The sequence below is a fragment of the Mobula birostris genome, chromosome 1 (assembly GCF_030028105.1).
Source record: "Mobula birostris isolate sMobBir1 chromosome 1, sMobBir1.hap1, whole genome shotgun sequence".
Lineage (NCBI taxonomy): Eukaryota > Metazoa > Chordata > Chondrichthyes > Myliobatiformes > Myliobatidae > Mobula > Mobula birostris.
The window spans coordinates 238,390,506-238,412,173 of record NC_092370.1 but is presented as its reverse complement, the minus strand read 5'-3'; the positions used below and the strand labels follow the sequence as shown (position 1 = coordinate 238,412,173).

At 42.6% G+C, this 21,668-nt stretch overlaps 1 protein-coding gene across 3 annotated transcripts in view; it reads left to right on the top strand.

The window, feature by feature from the left end:
- The window catches only part of fbln5 (fibulin 5), a 137,675-nt gene that overhangs the window by 5,685 nt on the left and 110,322 nt on the right, over positions 1-21,668 (top strand). Inside the window, exon 1 of one of the 3 annotated variants that reach the window (XM_072274185.1) lies at positions 8,856-9,139. The exons of 1 other annotated variant lie outside the window; for it this stretch is intronic. The gene's annotated coding sequence lies outside the window, so the exon portion shown is untranslated. Of the gene's footprint in view, positions 1-8,855; positions 9,140-14,392; positions 14,745-21,668 lie in introns of those variants that run through there. One more of the 3 variants, XM_072274195.1, reaches the window with a different exon arrangement.

Below are 21,668 nucleotides of genomic sequence, written 5' to 3'. Positions count from 1 at the left end.
TAGTTCCATTTCCCTGTAAGCTACACTTTTCAACTACCATTTCTTCTCAGCTAGGATGAATTTACAGTGGCCAATTAACCTGCATGTCTTTAGCATGTGGGAAGAATCCAGAACACCCAGGGGAAACCTATGCAGCTGTGGAGAATCTGCAGACTCCTCATATACAGTGCCTGAGGTGAGAATTGAACTTGGGTCACTGGAACTGTGAGGCATTTGGTTTCTATGAGCTGCACCACTGTTCTGCCACACTGTAAATACTTGGATCAGACAGCATCTCTGGGAAAAAGAAATAAAAATGTTACTGAATGGTGATATTTCAACAGAATAACGTGCACAGAACGCTGGAGGAACTCAGCTGGCCGGGATGCATCTATGGAAATTAATAAACAGTCAACGTTTCAGGCTGAGACCCTTCTTCAGATCCTGACTGACCAAGATCCTTTATCAGTCAGCATGCAGCCTGACTTGCTGAGTTCCTCTTAACATCTTGTTGTGTTACTCTGAATCTCCATCATCTACAGAATCTCTTGTGTTCATGATCTTTCAACAGAGCTGGCTATCTCGCACACACAGTCTGTATTCTACATTCTGTCACTGCTTTTCCCTTCATCGAGGATACGTCAAGGATCTTCAAGGAGTGATGCCTCAAAAAGGCAGCATCCATCATTAAGGACCTCCATCACACGAGTCACACCCTATTCTCATTGTTACCATCAGAAAGGACGTACATTCTCAATGATTCAGGAGCAGCTTCTTCCTTTTGCCATCCAATTCCTGAATGGACATTGAGCCCATGAACACTACCACACTACTATTTTTATTTTTGCACTAATTTAATTTAACTATTTAATATATACTTACTGTAATTCAGATTTTTCTCCGTTACCACATATTACATTGTAATGCTGACACAAAGACAGCAAATTTCACAACATATGCTGGTGAAATTAAACCTTATTCTGCCTTTGACTGGGAGACCGCTTCGCTGAACACCTACGCTCCGTCTGCCAGAGAAAGCAGGATCTCTCAGTGGCCACACATTTTAATCCCACGCCCCATTCCCATTCTGATATGTCTATCCACGGCCTTCTCTACTGTCAAGATGAAACCACACTCAGGTTGGAGGAACAACACCTTGTATTCTGTCTGGGTAGCCTCCAACCTGATGGCATGAACATTGTCTTCTATAACTTCTGCTAATGCCCCAACTTACCCCATCCCTTATTTATTTATTTATTATTTACCCCTTTTTTCCTCTTTCTCTCTTTTCTCTCTCTGTCCCTCTCACAATAACTCCTTGCCTGCTCTCCATCTTCCTCCCCCTTTCTTTCTCCCTAGGCCTCCCGTCCCATAATCCTCTCCCTTCTCCAGCCTTGTATCCCTTTTGCCAATCAACTTTCCAGCTTTTAGCTTTATCCCTCCCCTTCCTGTCTTCTCCTATCATTTCTGATTTCCCCTCCCCCCTCCCACTTTCAAATCTCTTACTATCTCTTCTTTCAGTTAGTCCTGACGAAGGGTCTCGACCTGAAATGTTGACTGTGCTTCTTCCTATAGATGCTGCCTGGCCTGCTGTGTTCACCAGCATTTTGTGTGTGTTCCTTGAATTTCCAGCATCTGCAGATTTCCTCGTGTTCTGCTTTTGATGAAATGTTCTGTATAAATGGCATGCAAAGCTAAGATTTTCACTAAATCCCAGTTCATGATAACAATAAACCAATTTACCAATAGATTATCTGAAATTGTTGAAATTAATGTTGAGTCCTGAGTTGCGTAGCAGAAAGATGAAATGCTTATGTGGGGTTTTGTTGGAAAAGTGCAGGTGTATGGCACAAGGTTGAAAGCTTGCAATATTGACTCCTTTTACCACATAATCAATGCTTAGTGGACACTTTATCAGGTACCTTCCGTACCTAATACAGTAGGCACTGAATATACCTTCATGGTCTTCTGCTCCTGCGGCCAACCCACCAAGATCTGATGTGTTGTGCATTCAGAGATGTTCTTTTGCACACCATTGTTATTACGTGTGGCTATCTGAGTTACTGTCACCTTCCTGTCAGCTTGCACAAGTCTGGGCATTCTCCTCTGACCTCTCTCAAGGAGTTTTCACCTACAGAACAGCCGCTCACTGGATTTTTTTGTTTTTCACACATTGTAAATTCTTAAGACTTGTGCGTGAGAATCCCAGGAGATCTGCAGTTTCTGAGATACTCAAACTACCACACCAGGCACCAACAAACATTCCATGATCAAAGTCAAGTCAAGTTGCTTTTATTGTCATTTCAACCATAACTGCTGATACAGTACACAGTAAAAATGAAACAACGTTCCTCCAGGACCACAGTGCTACATGAAACAACACAAAACCACACTAGACTACGTGAAACAACTCAAAACTACATTAGACTTCAGACCTACATGGGACTACATAAAGTGCACAAAACAGTGCAAGACAGAACAATAATTAATAAACAAGATGACAGGCACAGTAAAGGACAAATTACAATATAATAAATGATATAAATGTAAACAATGTTTTAGCAGGAATTGAGAAAGAAATGAGAAAAAATTGCAAAGGGAGTGGAGTGGTGTTCAGTTGAGTGTGTGTGTGTTTGAGTGTAGTTTGGTGTCAGACTAGACTCTGGGAATTGAGGAGTCTAATGGCTTGGGGGAAGAAAGTAATTTCAAACACATTTCTTCTCCATTCTGATGTTTGGTCTGAGCAACAACTGAACCTCTTGACCATTTCCCTGTAAGCTATACTTTTCAATTACCGTTGAATGCTTTTATGCCTGAGTTGTTGCTACATGATTAGCTAATTAGATACTTGCATTAACGGGCCAGGGACACCTAATAAAGTGGCCACTGAATGTAACTCTCAAACCCTATGCCAATGCTTGATAATTCAAGAGATTTTTGACTACTTAATGATTGATTTCTTGTTTAGAAAGCTTTATTATTTTCCTCCCTGGTGAAAAGTCTGCTAGAAAGTTAATCAACAGTTTCTCAGGACTCCAGGTATGTCTTTGGAGGTTGGTAACCCCATGATGCTGAAGGCTGGGAGTAGTTTGTTTCTTATACAGAATTCTATGGTAACTAGTAAGTGTATTTAATTTGTATTTACCTGTTTCCTTTGACTACAGTGTGGCAGTAGACATAATGTGTCATACCACCTGAGCAACAGTGACTAAGATACTAAATGCACAGCAGAGTCTGGAAATTATTGCAAGGACATAAAACATTGGAATTAGGAGCGTGGAGTAGGTCGTTTGGTCGTTCATCCCAATCTGTCTTTCATCAAGATCAAAACTGATTTTCGACTGTAGTTTAATTTCTCTCTGCTCTGCCCGTATTCTTTGACTCCTTTATTGTATGGAAATACGGAGCAGTGAGAGAGAGAGAGGGTTTCACTGAACTCCTGTCAAAGGGAAGATTTAAACTTCTTCAGGGCAGGCACGCCTGGAAGAGACTTTGCATTGTAGTAATCAAATCAAAAACAAGAGAAAACCTCTCACTGCGCCCCCGTTGTGATCCCTAGTGCTCTGCAACTCTTTCACCACGTGCTTACCCAAACCTACTACTACAGCTTCCATGGTCTTCTGTCTTTTTCACCAATCAACGTCCCAGCTCTTTACCTCATCTCTCGCCCCTCCAGGTTTCACCTGTCACCTGCTGTTTCTCTCTCCCCTCCCCTCACCTGTTAAATCTACTTCTCAGCTTTTTTTTCTCCAGTCCTGCCGAAGGATTTCGACCCAAAATGTCGACTGCACTTTTTTCCGTAGACCCTTTTCAGCATTCAACACCATAATTCCCTCCAAGCTTGACAAGAAGCTCAGAGACTTCGGCCTTCACCCTGCCTTGTGTAGCTGGATTCTGGACTTGTTAGATCACCGGTAGGTGGTAAGAGCGGGCTCCCTCACCTCTGCTCCTCTGACCCGGATCACTGGGGACCCGAGTCACCCCAACCACAAACTGCTCCAGTTGCTACCATCTGGGAAGCGGTATCGCAGCATAAAGGCCAGGACCAACAGGCTCCCGCACAGCTTCTTCCACCAGGACATCAGACTGATTAATTCACGCTGATGCAACTGTATATCAGTATTATATTGACTATTCTGTTGTACATAATATTCATTATATATTACTATAATTGCATATTGCACATTTGAACGGAGACGTAACATAAAGATTTTTACTCATGTATATGAAGGATGTAAGTAGTAAAGTCAGTTCAACACGTAATAATAAAGATAATTAAAGTAAGAAATATGTATAAAAAAGAAAATTAAATTAAGTAAGTAGTGCAAAAGGAGAGGAAAAAAGTACTGAGGTAGTGTCCATGGGTTCAAAGTCCATTCAGACATCTGATGGCAGAGGGGAAGAAACTGCTCCTATATCGTTGAGTGTGTGTCTTCAGGCTCCTGTACCTTCTCCTTGATGGTAGTAATGGGAAGAGGGCATGTCCTGGGAGATGGGGTCCTTAATGATGACTGCTACCTTTTTGTGGCATCACCTTTTGAAGGTGTCCTCGTGCTTCGGGCACCAACATGCCATGCCCACATCACCTGTACACCTCTGGGATGTGGGAGCAAACCAGAGTCCACGCGGATCAGGGAAAACATGCAAGTTCCCTCCTGATGGTGATGTAATTGAACCCGCGTTGCTGGCACTACTCTGACCAATACGCTCAGTCTCTAAACTCCAGAGAACACAGGATGATTCCACTCAATCCCTCCTCCATTTTAATGAAGGTTGTTATGACCATTTTCTGGTCCAGAGTGTGATCAGCTTTAAGTGAGTGCTTCTCACACACCTTTCATTGAACTTACACTTACCGACAGACTTCCTGAGGTACTCTGATGTGGTGTTCTGTGCAGTAACATATCAGTACCACTACATATCTCCTTAGTCAATTAGCTTGAAGAACATTAATAGAGTCACACAGTGCCTAGGAAACAAATGAATAGACATTGAAACAAGAAAAAGAAAAATGGGACAAAAGACCATAAGACAAAGGAGCAGAAGTCGGCCATTCGGCCCATCAAGTCTGCTCCGCCATTTTATCATGAGCTGATCCATTCTCCCATTTAGTCCCACTCCCCCACCTTCTCACCATAACCCTTGATGCCCTGGTTACACAGATACCTATCAATCTCTGCCTTAAATACACCCAATGACTTGGCCTCCACTGCTGCCCATGGCAACAAATTCCATAGATTCACCACCCTCTGACTAAAAAAAATTTCTTCACATTTCTGTTCTGAATGGGTGCCCTTCAATCCTTAAGTCATGCCCTCTCGTACTAGACTCCCCCATCATGAGAAACAACTTTGCCACATCCACTCTGTCCATGCCTTTCAACATTCGAAATGTTTCTATGAGGTCTCCCCTCATTCTTCTAAACTCCAAGGAATACAGTCCAAGAGCGGACAAACGTTCCTCATATGTTAACCCTCTCATTCTCGGAATCATTCTAGTGAATCTTCTCTGTACCCTCTCTAACGTCAGCACATCCTTTCTTAAATAAGGAGCCCAAAACTGCCCACAGTACTCCAAGTGAGGTCTCACCAGTGCCTTATAGACCCTCAACGTCACATCCCTGCTCCTATATTCTATTCCTCTAGAAATGAATGCCAACATTGCATTCGCCGTCTTCACTACTGACTTAACCTGGAGGTCAACCTTAAGGGTATCCTGCACGAGGGCTCCCAAGTCCCGTTGCATCTCAGAACTTTGAATTCTTTCCCCATTTAAATAATAATCTGCCCGTTTATTTCTTCTGCCAAAGTGCATAACCATACACTTTCCAACATTGTATTTCATTTGCCACTTATTTGCCCATTCTTCCAATCTATCCAAGTCGCTCTGCAGACTCTCCATTTACTCAGCACTACCGGCCCCTCCACCTATCTTCGTATCGTCAGCAAACTTAGCCACAAAGCCATCTATTCCATAATCCAAATCGTTGATGTACAATGTAAGAAGAAGCGGCCCCAACACGGACCCCTGTGGAACACCACTGGTAACCGGCAGCCAACCAGAATAGGATCCCTTTATTCCCACTTTCTGCTTCCTGCCAATCTGCCAACGCTCTATCCACATATATAACTTTCCCATAATTCCATGGGCTCTTATCTTGTTAAGTAGCCTCATGTGTGGCATCTTGTCAAAGGCCTTCTGAAAATCCAAATATACAACATCCACAGCATCTCCCTCATCTAGCCTACTTGTAATTTCCTCAAAAGATCGAAATAGGTTTGTCAGGCAGGATTGTCCTTTAAGGAATCCATGCTGAGTTCTGCCTATCTTGTCATATGCCTCCAGGTACTCTGTAACCTCATCCTTGACAAATCCTTGACAAAGAGACAAATATAACATGAAGAAAAGGATTCCTAATGTTTTCAAATCTAAAAGAAAGGGTCTCCTCACTTTAGAAGTTAAATTTCTTTATCAGGGAGGTGGTTTGGCACAACTAAGACATTGTACAAAATAAATTTTTTTTGATGTGTATATTTCGATGTTACATCTGTCTCTGAGGCTTAGTTTCTGGAGAAGAGCAATTCAGCTGGTACTTTCTTGATTTCCACATTTAACTGTGTGTTATTCCCATAGATAGCTCTTTAACAGTGATCAGAATCTGAGGTGAAAGTCAGTGGTACAACAGACCAATGGGAAAGCAATTGATACAATCAGTACAATGTGTTGAATTGGCATTATTAGCTATGCAATTATAGTGGTAAGCGATCTAAGTTCCTTTTCACTCCTTGTGAGTGTGGAGAGTGGACTTGTCAATCCCATTCTAAAGCTCCTAAACCAGAATGTTCATGTGACATTCTCTTCTACACCATTTTAATATCTTATATAACGGAAATATGTGAGAGTTCTTATATAGTTGAATTATGGCAGTCTAAGGTAATGTTGCAAGCAGTAACTTCTATGCCTATGTGTTTAAATAGTAGAATTATTTACATCATTTATGAATGCCAGAACACTGCCATTCCTTACAAAAAAGAAAAAAATTCTATTTCTCCGACATCAAAAATGTGTCTCGACAATATTCAAAGTTTGCAATAGACTCTTAACCCAGTCCTTATGACTTTGAAAATAGCTAGGTATAAATTGTAGATTAGTCTAGTTTTATTCTATTCTGAGTATGAAGCTCCTTCCTCCCACAGCTTTTTATCGTTTTCAGCTCGGCATTTAATACAATCACCCCTCAGAAGCTGGTGGGTAATCGGTCTTTGTTGGGTCTCAACACCTCTCTCTGCAACTGGATCTTGGGCTTCTTGACAAAAAGGCCACAGTCAGATCATGTTGGCAGCAACATCTCTAGCTCTATCATGTTGAGCTCTGATGCCCCCCAGCACTGCATACTCAGCCTGCTGCTGACTGTACTGCTAGATCCAGCTCTAACTGAATCAAGTTCACTGATGACACAAGTGGTTGGTCTCGTCAACAATAATGATGAGGCAGCATACAGTGAAGAGGTAGATTGGCTTGTAGAACAACTTGAGTTTCAAAATGGACAAGACTAAGGAGATGATTGTGGACTTCAGAAAGGTGCAGGCTGTCTTCTCCTCATTACACATAAATGGCTCCTCTGTGACGAGCACCAAGTTTCTGCGAGTACACATAATGGACGATCTCACCTGGTTCCTCAACACCAGCTTTTTAGTCAAGAAAGCACAGCAGTGTCTCCACTTCCTGAGGAGATTGAGACAAGCAAGGTTCTCCCTCGCCCATTCTAACCAACTTGTACAGGAGCATGACGGAGAGTGTCCTGACCAGCCGCATCACCGTTTGGAATGGGAATTGCGAGGCATCTGAGTGCAAGACTCTGCAAAGGATTGCAAGGTCTGCTGATGGATCATAGGGCCTCTCTTCCACCCATCTGAGATCTCTATCAGGAGTGCTGTGTACGGACAGCCCTTAGCATTGTCAAGGATTCCTCCCATCCATCCCACAATCTCTTCGACTTCCTCTCAGAAGACAAGCAGGAGGTAGTATAGCATTAAGACAAGGACTGTTAGGATGGGGAAACAGCTTCTTCCCCAAGACCATGTGATACCTGAGCTTCCTGCCACCACCCAGGCCTCTTCACTTATTAAGCACCAATAGTGTTATACTGTTTACTTTTTAACTTGTGTTGTAAATGCACCTTAGGCTAGATATCAGTCTTCTAGAATATATTTTATCCATTGTTAATTTATTTGTGGTAATATTACTTTACGTGTGGTGTGTGAGTTACATGTATTGTGTTGTGCACCTTGGTCCAGAGGCGCATTGTTCCTTTTGGCCACACACACACACACACACACACACACACACACACACACACTTGAATGACAATAACCTTGAACTTGAACTTGTGTTTCTAAGTTGTAAAGTAGAGCCTCTTAATACTCTTCACCAACCACTGCACTCACTTGCCCCAGTTCCCCACTGCCCCCAATATGTCCAACCAACCAGTTGTAAAGGTTGAACTAGATTCGCAGAGCACACCATAAATTTGGGTGCACAGATTATTCCATGCAGTCCAGTTTACTTTGGTAGTGGCTTACACAGCAAACATCAGAATAGACTGGCTCCTTTCCATTAGTTAATTTTAGTTTAATACAAAGTCAGGTCTGATGAGCTAACATGTAAAAGCAACAACATATCAGATGCTGCAGTTTAAACAAGCCTTTCCAGAGAGACAAAGTGTGGAGTCCTAAACTGCCAAGATCCACAAACTGGTTGTGGGAATTCACGCCAATTGGTGCTCTGTAATTTAAACCAGCTGTCAGAAACATACAGGCCCCATTTGCATTTTTAAGCGTGCTTCAAGAGCAAAGTGTTCATTTTTAGCATTCTTTGCTCTATTGGCTTAATGCTGAGTTAGAAGGGAACTCGGACGAAGCCAAGTGCCGCTTACTCCAGGACTAGTACCTCCGAGATCTGGGGGGCAAAAACTGTGAGGAGCGGGAGGGGGGGGGTTCCATCTGCTTTCCTCAAGTTCAGATCCAGCCGCTGCGCAAAGCTCAGAGGGGCTCGTTAAAAGAAAAAAAGGGAAGTATAAGCTGTTCGTCCAAGCCACATCAGTTCTTGGGATTTTGAGTCCACTTTTCAGGAATATTCAACAGTTGGAACAGAAGATCAGGTAGGTTTAATCCATAAAGCTACAAAGAAGTACTTTATCCAGCTAAACCCAGGAAAATCAGCAGATCTTAAGCTCATTTTCTTTGGAAAACAATGTAATATATTGAACATTGATGGAAATTTTAATGCAAAACCAGGGTGCAATGGTTTGTTGATATATACCAGACACAAAATAATCACCCTGAGCAGTGTTTTAATGCTGGAAATGACAAGTTACAGGATAGCTGTCATGAAAATTGTACTACTCACTAAAGGATGGTAGCCATTATTTATTGGCATCTTTGGCAACGTTTTTAAGATAGTCATCTCCGCAGTGCTTCTGGTGAAGGTACACCCACACTGCGGTTGTGGAGGGAGTCCCAGAAATTGGTTCCCATGACAATGAAGGATTAATTTTCTTCTTTCATTTCAGGGAAGTGTGTGAGTAGGAGGGAAACTGCAGGTGTCTATGCTCCTGGTTGCCTCCAACCTTTGATCTTCAAGTTGAAAGAAGGTCACAGGATCTGAAGGAACTAGAGGAAAGAAATTAGAGAAACTTTAATTTTGGCAAACGCAATCTTATTTCCAGTTAAAGCCAAAGATTTATGATACTTTTGTTACAAAATCATTCTCCTGAACCAACCATAATTTATACTGAATTAGCTGTTCAACAGGCCATAAATCATTCCAGATCTTATTTAAAGATGTCATCCACTTGTTAAATGTTTTGCCACTAAATTAGGCCTTTTTGAATAATAAACTTGCTCTATCTGGGCTATTATTTGACCTTGACGTCATTTTCTGTTTGATTAAAGATTGTTAGTGAATAGAAAGGACATAGAGATCCCAGGAGGTTTAACCTCCTTCAACACTTCCATCTACACTTGGGAAGTCAGGATAAATTAGATCAAAGGTTATCCCCAGAGCCTACAATTTGTACAATGTGTCTTCTTAGTCGTCAGTCATTGTATGTGTATAGTTTTCATAATTAGATTGTATTTCTTTATTTTCCTGTAAATGCCTGTAAGAAAAATAATCTCAAGGTACTATATGGTAACATACATACATATTTTGATAATAAATTTATTTTGACGTAGGACCCTAACAATAATTTTTTTTGGCATTGAGAGTTGTGTCTTTGTGAACCTGGTCATCTTTGTGATATCCTGTATTGAGTTGGTAGGGAATACTTTCCTTACACTGTGTTAGTTTGGAAGTATTCCCATCATCCTCCTGTAAATGTTTATGGTCATTTTGATTTCCATCCCTGACTCATCTCACTCCTAAACACATTTCTGCCTGTTTATTCAAAAATGGTAAACATATTAATTATCTTTCTGGCACTATCTCTGGTATAAATAAGCTGTGAGAGATTCCACATACAAATTTTCAAACACTTCATTCTTTAAAAAAAAAAGTCATTCTGTTACAAAGCACTACTTTCTGTGAATTTGGAACGGTAGGATTCAGGTGGAACAGAACAAATCCCTCCACACTTCCTTGCACATGGTCACAGTTGGAACCTGAGCGGAGATGGAATTGATTTAGATAGTCCAGCATCCCACATTGGTTAACCTGCTCGGCCATCTAAAGCAAACTGTGCACATAGATGTCCTGATCTCTCTGTTCTTGTGTCCTATTTAGCATAGCTTATATTCCCTCCTCTCATTGTTCCTACCAAAGTTCAAAGTAAGTTTATTATCAAAGTACATGTATATCTTCATATACAACCCAGAGATTCATTTTCTTGCAGGCATACTCTGAAACTCCAGGAACCATAATAGAATCAATGATAAACCACACACAACTGGGTGGACAACAAACTGTGCAAATACAAATAAAAAATAGAAATAATAATACTAATAAATAAATAAGCAACACATATCAAGAACATGACATGAAGAGTCCTTGAAAGAGACTCCATAGGTTGTGGGAACATTTCAATGATGGGGCAAGTGAAGTTGAATGACGTTTATCCCCTTTGGTTCAAGAGCCTGATGGCTGAGGGGTAATAATGGTGTCTGAACCTGGTGATGTGAGTCCTGAGGCTCCTGTATGACCTTCATGATGGCAGCAGAGAGAGGAGGGCATGACTCAGGTGGTAGTGGTCCCTGATGATGGATGCCGCTTTCCTGCGATAATGATCCATGTAGATCTGCTCAATGGAGAGGAGGGCTTTACTCATGATGGGCTGGGCTGTATTCATTATGTAGGATTTTCTGTTCAAGGACTTTGGTGTTTCCATGCCAGGCTGTGATGCAACCAGCCAATGTACTCTGCACCACACATCGGTAGAAGTTTGTCAAAGTTTTAGAGGACATATGGTATCTTCACAAACTTCCAAGGAATTAGAGGCACTGCTGTGATTTCTTCATAATTGCACTTATGTTCCAGGCCCAGGACAGGTACTTTGAAGTGATAATACCAAGGAATTTATTACCATAAGTAATAGGAGAAGAACTAAGTCATTCAGCCCATCAAATCTGCTTCATAATTCCATCATGGATGATTTATTTTCCATCTCAACCTCATTCTCTTGCCTTCTCCCTGTAACTTTTGACAGCCTTACTAATCAAGAACCTATTAAACTCCACTTTAAATATACCCGGTGACTTGGCCTCTACAGCCATCTGTGGCAATGAATTTCACAGTTTAATCATCTCCCTGTTAACAAATTTCCTCCTCTTCTCTGTTCTAAGGGGATGTTCTGAGCCTGTGCCTTCTGGTCATAGACTCCTCCACTATAAGAAAGCTCCTCTTCATATCTATTCTATATAGGCCTTTCAATGTTTGATAGGTTTCAGTGAGATCCCCTTCATTCTTCTAAACTCCAGCGAGTAGAGGTGCAAAGCCAAGAAACGTTCCACATACATTAATCCTTTCATTCCTGGAATAATTCTCTAGACCGTCTCCAATGCCAGCATACCTTGTCTGAGAAAAGAGGCCCAAGATGGCTCACTATACTCCAAGTGCAGTCTGACTACATAGTCATAAGGTGGAACAACACAGTAACAGGCCTTTTGAAGTATCTGGTTCATCCTGAACTGTTATCCTGCCTCGTCCCATCAGCCCATATCTGGACCATAGCCCCTGCATTCCTTGTACTTATCTAAACTTTTCTTAAATGTTGCATTTGAATCCATATCTACCACTTCCACTGGCAGCTCGTTCCACACTCGCACCATCCACTGAGTGAAGAAGTTCCCTTTAAATATTTCACCTTTCACCCTTAACCTATGACTTCTAGTTCTAGTCTCACTGAATCTTGGTGGAAAAAGCCTGCTTGCATTTACCCTATCTGTACACCTCATAATTTGTGTACCTCTATCAAATCTTCCCTCATTCTCCTGTGCTCTAGGTAATAAATTCCTAACCTGTTCAACCTTTCCCCATACATCGGGTCCTCTAACCCTGATATTGTTTCATCTGCCAGTTATCTAATCATACTGTGAAGTACATTCTCCTCGAAGTCTATTACTGTCTTCCTTGTGTCGACCATGCTTCCAATTCTGTATCATCTGCACATCTGAAAACTGTTAGCCTATAAATCCAAGTCCAAGTAAACAGCTATGGTAATAGAAGCATCAATCCTCGTACCAGACCCTGGGGAGCTCTAGTCCAATAAACAAGCTTTCATTTCTAATCTCTGTTTCCTATTTCCCATCCAATTTATTACCCATGATGCTAAACACCCTTTTCATCCATGGTTTTCAATCTTGAGTCTATTTTTATGGCAAGTGCATTTTGGAAGTCGAAATATCACCCTTGATCACTGTTCTTCAGCAGAGCTAGTGATGACAACCGAACCAAAACAAAATTAAGTGTGCAAAATGAAATCCTTCTCATGTGGAAACAATTCAACAAGTTGCCTTTTTTCTTTGCTTCAAGTCATGATTTTCAGTGTTGTCATGGGGCCAAAGGGATGAGAGTTTGAGGAAAGACATTCATGATCATGACAAAAATCAATATCTTCAATCAGAGATTAGTAAGTCTTTGGAAATGTCTGCCTGAGAACTTGCTCAGTTTCTCAAGAAAATCTGGGGTAGATGTTTAGGGGCATGGTAAAGGTGCGGTTAGCACAACACTTTACAGTACCAGTGACCTGGGTTCAATTCCCGTTGCTGCCTGTAAGGATGTTGTACATTCTCCCTCTGACCATGTCGGTTTCCTCCCACAGTCCAAAGATGTACCTATTGTGAGGTTAATTGGTCATTGTACATTGTCCCATGATTAGGCTAGGGTTAAATCTTGGGATTGCTGAGTGGTGCAGCTTGAAGGGCCACAGAATCTTAATAAGTACATAAATTAATTAATGGAAAAGGAGGATGTGGGATGAGTGCAGTGAGGTAAATGATCACTCATAATCTTGTGGCCTGGTGGCTCCTTCCTGCTTCTATTGTTGATATTCTTGGATCATCGTATGCTGTTTTGGACCCTTTACCTATAAAAGTTGTAATTCTCCAGAGAATGTGCAGTGAAAATTCACTAGACTGGTAGATTTTCCACAACCGGGGAGATTGAGAGATTGTATTCTCTAAAAGAGTAAAATCAATAAAATTTTACAGAGCTGCATAAAGACAAGGGATTTTGCAGATATTAGAAGTCTTGAACAACACACACACACACAAAATGCTGGAGGGACTCAGCAAGTCAGTCAGTATATGGAGAGAAATAAAAAATGTTCAAAGTAAATTTATTGTCGAAGTGTGTATATGTCACCATATACAACCCTGAGATTCATTTTCTCGTGGGCATTCACAGTAAATATAAGGAAACAAATAAATAATAATAAGTAACCAATAAGTTTTGAGAACATGAGATGAGCGCTTGAAAGTGAGTCCATACATTGTGGGAATAGTTTTGTGATGGGTTGAGTGAAGTTATCCTCTCTGTTCAGGAGCCTGATGGTTAAGAGGTAATAACTGTCCCTGAACTTAGTGGTGTGGATCCTAAGGCTCCTGTACCTCCTTCCTGATGGCAGCAGTGAGCTGATGTCATGGTCTGGGTGGTGGGGGTCTCTGATGATGGATGCTGCTTTCCTGTGACAGAGTTCCATGTTGATGTGCTCATTGGAGGGGAGGGCTTTACCCATCATAGACTGGGCTGTATTCACTACTTTTTGTTGGATTTTCCATTCAAGGACATTTGTGTTTCCATATTAGCAAGTGATGAAACCAGTGAATATAATCTCCCCTGCACCTTGGCAAACTTCTAAGAAAGTAGAGGTACTGCCGTGTTTTCTATGTAATGGTTCTTATGTGCTTGTCCCCAGACAGATCCTTGGGAAAGATAACACCAACGACCATAAAATTGCTGAGTTTCTATATCTCTAATCCTCAATGAGGACTGTCTTATGAACCTCCGGATTCCTCTTCCTGTAGTCAAAAATCATCTTTTTGATCTTGCTGACGTGGAGTGAGAGATTGTTGTTGTGAGGTGTGGTGGGGGTATATGGAAGAAGTACTGTACACCTTCCCCCTTGATTGTTTATTCTGAGGCTGTGCCCACAAGAAACATCCTCTCCACATCCACTCTATTGAGACCTTTCAACATTCGATAGCTTTCAATGAGGTCAATCTTCATTCTTCTGAATTCCAGTGAGTAGACGTCCAGAGCCATCAAAGACGGTAAGTCGTGAAGCAATAGAGAGATTTGAAAGGGAGTATGTTTTGTAGGAAAAATCAGGTGGTGACTTGCTTGCTTTTGGGAGGGAACAAGAGTCATGGAGTGCAAACGCACTAGTTATTAAAAGTTGTACACAGGCTAGCAAAGTCACAAACAACACAAAACCAATAATAGTGTTTGTTTCTTGAATTGAAAAAGAGGGAAGTTATGTTACTGAAAATATGGGATTTTAGATCACAATTTAGAGTGCTACATCTAGTTCTGCTCACCGCGTTATCAGAGCGGCATGGTATTATACTGGTTAGCACAACGCTTTATAGTACCGGGGACCCAGATTCAATTCCCACTGCTGCCTGTAAGGAGTTTGTATGTTCTCTCCGTGACCGTGTGGCTTTCCTCTGGGTGCTTCAGTTTCCTCCCACGTTCCAAAGTTGTACCCGTTGGTAGGTTAATTGGTAATCGTAAACTGTGCTGTGATTAGGCTAGGATTAAAATAGGGGGTTGCTGGGCAACACGGCTCGAAGGGCTGGAAGAGCCTGTTCCACACTGTATCTCAATAAAATGCAGTGGGTATGGAAAAGAAGGTAACCAGAAATGTAAAAGATAAGCAAGAAGGGAATCAATACAATGCAGATGATTCAAGTGATGATGCATTTGAAAGATAGACTGCAGAGAACGTGGGGTGTGGGGGGGGGGCAGGCAGGAAAGGGTGGAAACGAGCACGCCATCAATACTCGTTGTTGATCTTTTACATTTCTGGCTACCTTCTTTGTGCATCCTCTCTGTGCCCTCGCCATTACTTTTATTTCTTTCTTAATAATCCAGTGAGGAGAACTATATGTGGTCCTCTAAAATGCAATCTAAATAAGGAATTCAGAAGAAACTTCTTTATCCTAAGAATAGAGAAAATGGGGAATTGATTTTCACAGGGAGTGGTTAAAATGAATTGTACAGATGGACAAACAGAGAATGGAGAAAGGATCAAATATTTCAATGAGGAAATGTAGTAGAAGTTTCAAGTGGACCATACAATGGTCAGACAGGTTGTATATGTACCATTTTAGAATATTTGATTAAAGTGAAGGCAGTACATTGGATTGTTAATTAGAGGAACATTTTGAAGTAATCTATATGGATCTAAACAAAAAACACAAGAAAGTCTGCTGATGCTGGAAATCCAGAGAGACGTACACAAAATGCTGGAGGAGCTCAGCAGATCAGGCAGCATTTATGGAAAAGAATAAACAGTCGAAATTTCGGACCAAGACCCTTTATCAGTACTGAGAAAGAAGGGATAAGATGTCCCCCTTCCTTTTCAGTCCTTGGAAAGCCTCATACTAAACAAGGTTTTTGACAAATTCCAAAACATCAGGATGGTCAAAAAAGTAAAACCAATGATATCCAAAAGAAAGGATATAAAGGATATAAAGAAAGAAAATAATTGGGTCCAAATTTTGCTCAGGAATGAAAGAATGCATTATTGTACATTAAAGGCAAAAATTGATCTAATAAGGCATTGGTGAGGCTAGATTTGGAGTATTCTGTGCAGTTTTGGTCACCAAATTACAGGAAGGATATTAATAAGGTTGAAAGAGTGCAGAGAAGGTTTACAAGGATGTTGCCGGGACTTGTGAAACTCAGTTGCAGAGAAAGGTTGAATAGGTTAGGACTTTATTCCCTGGAGCGTAGAAGAATGAGGGGAGATTTGATAGAGGTATATAAAATTATGATGGGTATAGATAGAGTGAATGCAAGCAGGCTTTTTCCACTGAGGCTAGGGGAGAAAAAAACCAGAGGACATGGATTAAGGGTGAAGGGGGAAAAGTTTAAAGGGAACATTAGTAGGGGCTTCTTCACACAGACAGTGGTGGGAGTATGGAATGAGCTGCCAGATGAAGTGGTAAATGTGGGCTCACTTTTAGCATTTAAGAAAAACTTGGACAGGTACACGGATGAGAGGTGTATGGAGGGATATGGTCCAGGTGCAGGTCAGTGGGACTAGGCAGAAAAATGGTTCGGTACAGCCAAGTAGGGCCAAAAGGCCTGTTTCTGTGCTGTAATGTTCTGTGGTTCTAAGTTACATAGCTCTAGAGAAATGGGACTGATGAGATGTATGCAATGAACTGGCGTGGAGCCAAAGGACCAAACGGACTCTCATTGTGCAATGATAAGTAATTGATAGCTTCTGAACAGAACAGAACAGAACAGTAAGAGTAAGAGAAATGTAATCTTAAAATTAGAGCCAGGGAAATCCAGAGTGTAATCAGAAATACCTTAGCAAAAAAGATCTGTAGAAATTTAGAACTCTGCTCCTGCAAAGAACAAAGGACCAGGTCCTATGTATGTTGGGAGCATTCCTGTGGTATTGTGGGTCCCATTCAGTTCTGTGATAAAACACACCTTCAGAAAAGGAGAGACAATTGAATGAACAGATACCGAAGAACAGGGTTGACATTTAGATAGTCATTCTCCTTCTTTGTACTGGGGCATAAGCTGCCAAAAGCAGCTCAACAGGCCTAGGCCAGCCTTCAAGTCCAGGTGTAGAACATCTACAGGTCTTCGAGGTGAAGGTCCTTCCTTTCACAGGGAAGAGGTCTTTGGAGCTTCTGTGGACGTCTCTGTAGCACTGCGTTCTCATGGGATGGGGTTGCTATCTCTATGCTCAATGCTGCTCCATTTGCAACCAGACTTGAGACCATCCGTGGCAGAGGTTTTAGATAGTCATAGGGTCAAAGAATCATTATAGATGATCATGTCCAAGTTGGCTTTTCCTCAGTCCAGATAAAGACAATGAAACAGCATAAAGAACATAGGCTGCACGTGTGGTGCCTTGGATGGTGTGTGATAACGATACTGAATATACAACGTGAGAGTATAAAAATATCTTTGTGTTTTAGGCTGACTAAAATCTGTACCCTATCAGCGAATGATATAGCACTAAATTGACCTAAACTGAACATTCCTTCACTGATTCAAAACTTTGTGGTTTGATGTTTAATAATCTGTGTGTTATTCGCTCATTTTTTTTTGCCTTTTGCCCAATTCATTCTTTTTTTCTGCGCATTGAGTGTTTGATGTTTTCTTTGAATGGATTCCATGATGTTTCTTTCGCTGCCTCTGAGAAGACGAATCTTCGGTTTGTATACTTTGTACGTACTTTGATAATAAATATATCTTGAATCTGTGAATTTTCATGGTCAGTAGGCAAAAACACTTTGCAGGAAAGCATAGCAATACAAACATATATTCAAGTTCAAGTTTAATCAACATTCAAGCATATACATAAATACCGTCAAATAAAACAGTGTTCCTCCATGACCAAACGCACAACACGGTAGCAACAGTGACACACAACTCACAGCACATGTACTATATATGTGCTCACCACACGCTAGTGCAGCTGCAGATCATAGTCACAGTCATACTTTATTAATCCCGGGGGAAATTGGTTTTCATTACAGTTACTCCATAAATAATAAATAGTAATAGAACCATAAATAGTTAAATAGTAATATGTAAATTATGCCAGGAAATTATGAAGTAAGTCCAGGACCAGCCTATCGGCTCAGGGTGTCTGACCCTCCAAGGGAGGAGTTGTAAAGTTTGATGGCCGCAGGCAGGAATGACTTCCTGTGATGCTCTGTGCTGCATCTTGGTGGAATGAGTCTCTGGCTGAATGTACTCCTGTGCCCAACCAGTACATTACGTAGTGGATAGGAGACATTGACTGAGATGGCATGCAACTTAGACAGCATCCTCTTTTCAGACACCACCATGAGAGAGTCCAGTTCCATCCCCACACATCACTGGACTTACAAATGAGTTTGTAGATTCTCTTGGTGTCTGCCACCCTCAGCCTGCTGCCCCAGCACACAGCAGCAAACATGATAGCACTAGCCACCACAGACTCGTAGAACATCCTCAGCATTATCCGGCAGATGTTAAAGGACCTCAGTCTCCTCAGGAAATAGAGATGGCTCTGACCCTTCTTGTAGACAGCCTCAGTGTTCTTTGACCACTCCAGTTTATTGTCAATTCGTATCCCCAGGTATTTGTAATCCTCTACCATGTCCACACTGACCCCCTGGATGGAAACAGGGGTCACCGGTGCCTTAGCTCTCCTCAGGTCTACCACCAGCTCCTTAGTCTTTTTCACATTAAGCTGCAGATAATTCTGCTCACACCATGTGACAAAGTTTCCTACTGTAGCCCTGTACTCAGCCTCATCTCCCTTGCTGATGCATCCAACTATGGCAGAGTCATCAGAAAACTTCTGAAGATGACAAGACTCTGTGCAGTAGTTGAAGTCCGAGGTGTAAATGGTGAAGAGAAAGGGAGACAAGACAGTCCCCTGTGGAGCCCCAGTGCTGCTGATCACTCTGTTGGACACACAGTGTTGCAAGCACACGTACTGTGGTCTGCCAGTCAGGTAATCAAGAATCCATGACACCAGGGAAGCATCCACCTGCATCGCTGTCAGCTTCTCCCCCAGCAGAGCAGGGTGGATGGTGTTGAACGCACTAGAGAAGTCAAAAAGCATGACCCTCACAGTGCTCGCTGGCTTGTCCAGGTGGGCGTAGACATGGTTCAGCAGGAAGACGATGGCATCCTCAACTCCTAGTCGGGGCTGGTAGGCGAACTGGAAGGATCTAAGTGTGGCCTGACCATAGGCCGGAGCAGCTCCAGAACAAGTCTCTCCAGGGTCTTCATGATGTGGGAGGTCAATGCCACCGGTCTGTAGTCATTGAGGCCGCTGGGGCGCGGCGTCTTCGGCACAGGGATGAGGCAGGACGTCTTCCACATGGAACCCTCCAGAGCGTCAGGCTCAGGTTGAATACATGGTGAAGTACTCCACATAGCTGAGGGGCACAGGCTTTGAGCACCCTGGTACTGATACCATCCGGTCCTGCAGCCTTGCTTGGGTTGAGACGTTTCAGCTGCCTTCTCACCTGTAGAGCTGTGAAGCCCACCGTGGTGGTTTCGTGTGGGGAAGGGATATAGTCATGAGACCAGGGTGGGGGACTGTGAGGAGGGGTAGGAGGGGAGAGTGGAATATGTGTTGGTTGGGGGCTGACAACAGATGGCTCATGTGTGGGATGGGCAGGGGCCACACTGTCAAAACTGTTAAAGAACAGGCTAAGTTCATTGGCCCTGTCCACAGTGCCTTCCGCTCCTCTGTTGCTAGTTTGCCGGAACCTAGTGATGGTCCTCATCCCCCTCCAGACCTCTCTCATGTTGTTCTGCTGGAGTTTCCACTCAAGCTTCCTCCTGTATCTGTCTGTAGCCTCCCTGATCCTGGCTTTCAGGTCGCTCTGTATTGCCCTCAGCTCCTCCCTATTTCCATCTCTAAATGCCCTCTTTTTAGCGTTCAGGATGTCCTTAATGTCCTTTGTCACCCATGGCTTGTTATTTGAATAACAAAGGACAGTCCTTGCTGGAACATTGCAGTCCACACAGAAGTTGATGTAACCAGTGACACACTCTGTGAGCCCCTCAGTATCCTCTCCATGTGGCTCACAGAGTGCCTGCCAGTCTGTCACCTCAAAACAACCCTGGAGCGCCTCATAAGCCTCCTCCGACCATTTCCTCACTGTCCTCGAGGTTGCAGGTTTACTCTTCACCAGAGGCACGTAGCAGGGTTTTAGATGCACCAGGTTGTGATCTGACCTTCCCAGTGGGGGGAGGGAAGAGGAGCTGTATGCATCCTTAACGTTAGCGTACATCAAATCCAGAGTCCTCTCCCCTCTGGTTGTACAGCTCACATACTGCGTGAAGTGGGCAGTGTTCTAGCCATGGTAACCTGGTTGAAGTCACCCGAGGTGGTAATGAGGGCACTCAGGTGCTGGGTTTGTAATCTGGCTATGACGGTGTAAATGATGTTACACGCCGACGTCGGGTTGGTAGAGGGGGGGATGTACACAGCAACCACAATTGCATGCGAGATTTCCCTTGGCAAATAATATGGCCGGAGTCCAACAGCAAAAAAGTTCAATATCCGGGCTACAGACCCGTTCCTTGATCGTAATATACCCAGGATTGCGCCATCTGTTATTTACCAGAACAGCCAGCCCCCCTCCTTTACGCTTACCGCTCTCCGTGTAATTCCGGATGAACATAATCCAGCTTGTCTTCCACCAAGCAAACTCTAGAGGGCAGCACTGATTGGATGGGCAGCCATAAACCCTGCCCAGACTTCGGTTCTCACTCACACTGCCTCTGGCATCTCTTCTCTCAGTGGGGTTGCAACAGGAAATCTCGCAGCTTGAGGGCCTGGTCCACACAACAACTGAGGCCACACAGCTTCCTTGCCATTGGTCTTGTCAATGAACCAATGAATTGGACTTGCAGTATTCTACATTACCAATGTTCAACTGGGAGAACATCATGCGATCACCAGAAAAATATCCAAGACAATTAATTACACCGTTTGTTAGACCGTACACTGCCTCTGAGGCCTTCCTCCTTGGGTGGTTGTAGCAGGCAACAGCTCATCGTGCAACAAGTCCAGCTCCACTGCCATCAAGCAACTTGCCAGTGGGACAGATCTCGGCAGCACTTGATGTTTTCAATTTCCAGCAGCGTCTTGCAATCGCAAAGAAGACTCAAAGGATGAGCAATTGCACCTTCGTTTGGACCCGGAGAGGCTGCTGTGACCGAGTGTGCCGCCATCTTACCAGACCCAACCTCTGCATATCTAAGCCTTTCTCTCTTTTTGACCTCACAACCATCCAGTTTTGATAGAAGCATGATGTCAGTACAAGATGGTCTGGGGAGATGAGGTATTATTTAGGCAATGTGGATTTGAATAAAAAATATTTAGATCTCGGTTTATTTTTCTGCTAATGTCAACTACCATAGGCCACATGCTTATTTACATCTCCGTGGGAGAAAAAAGATTTAATAAACTTTATTAAATTAACCAAGGA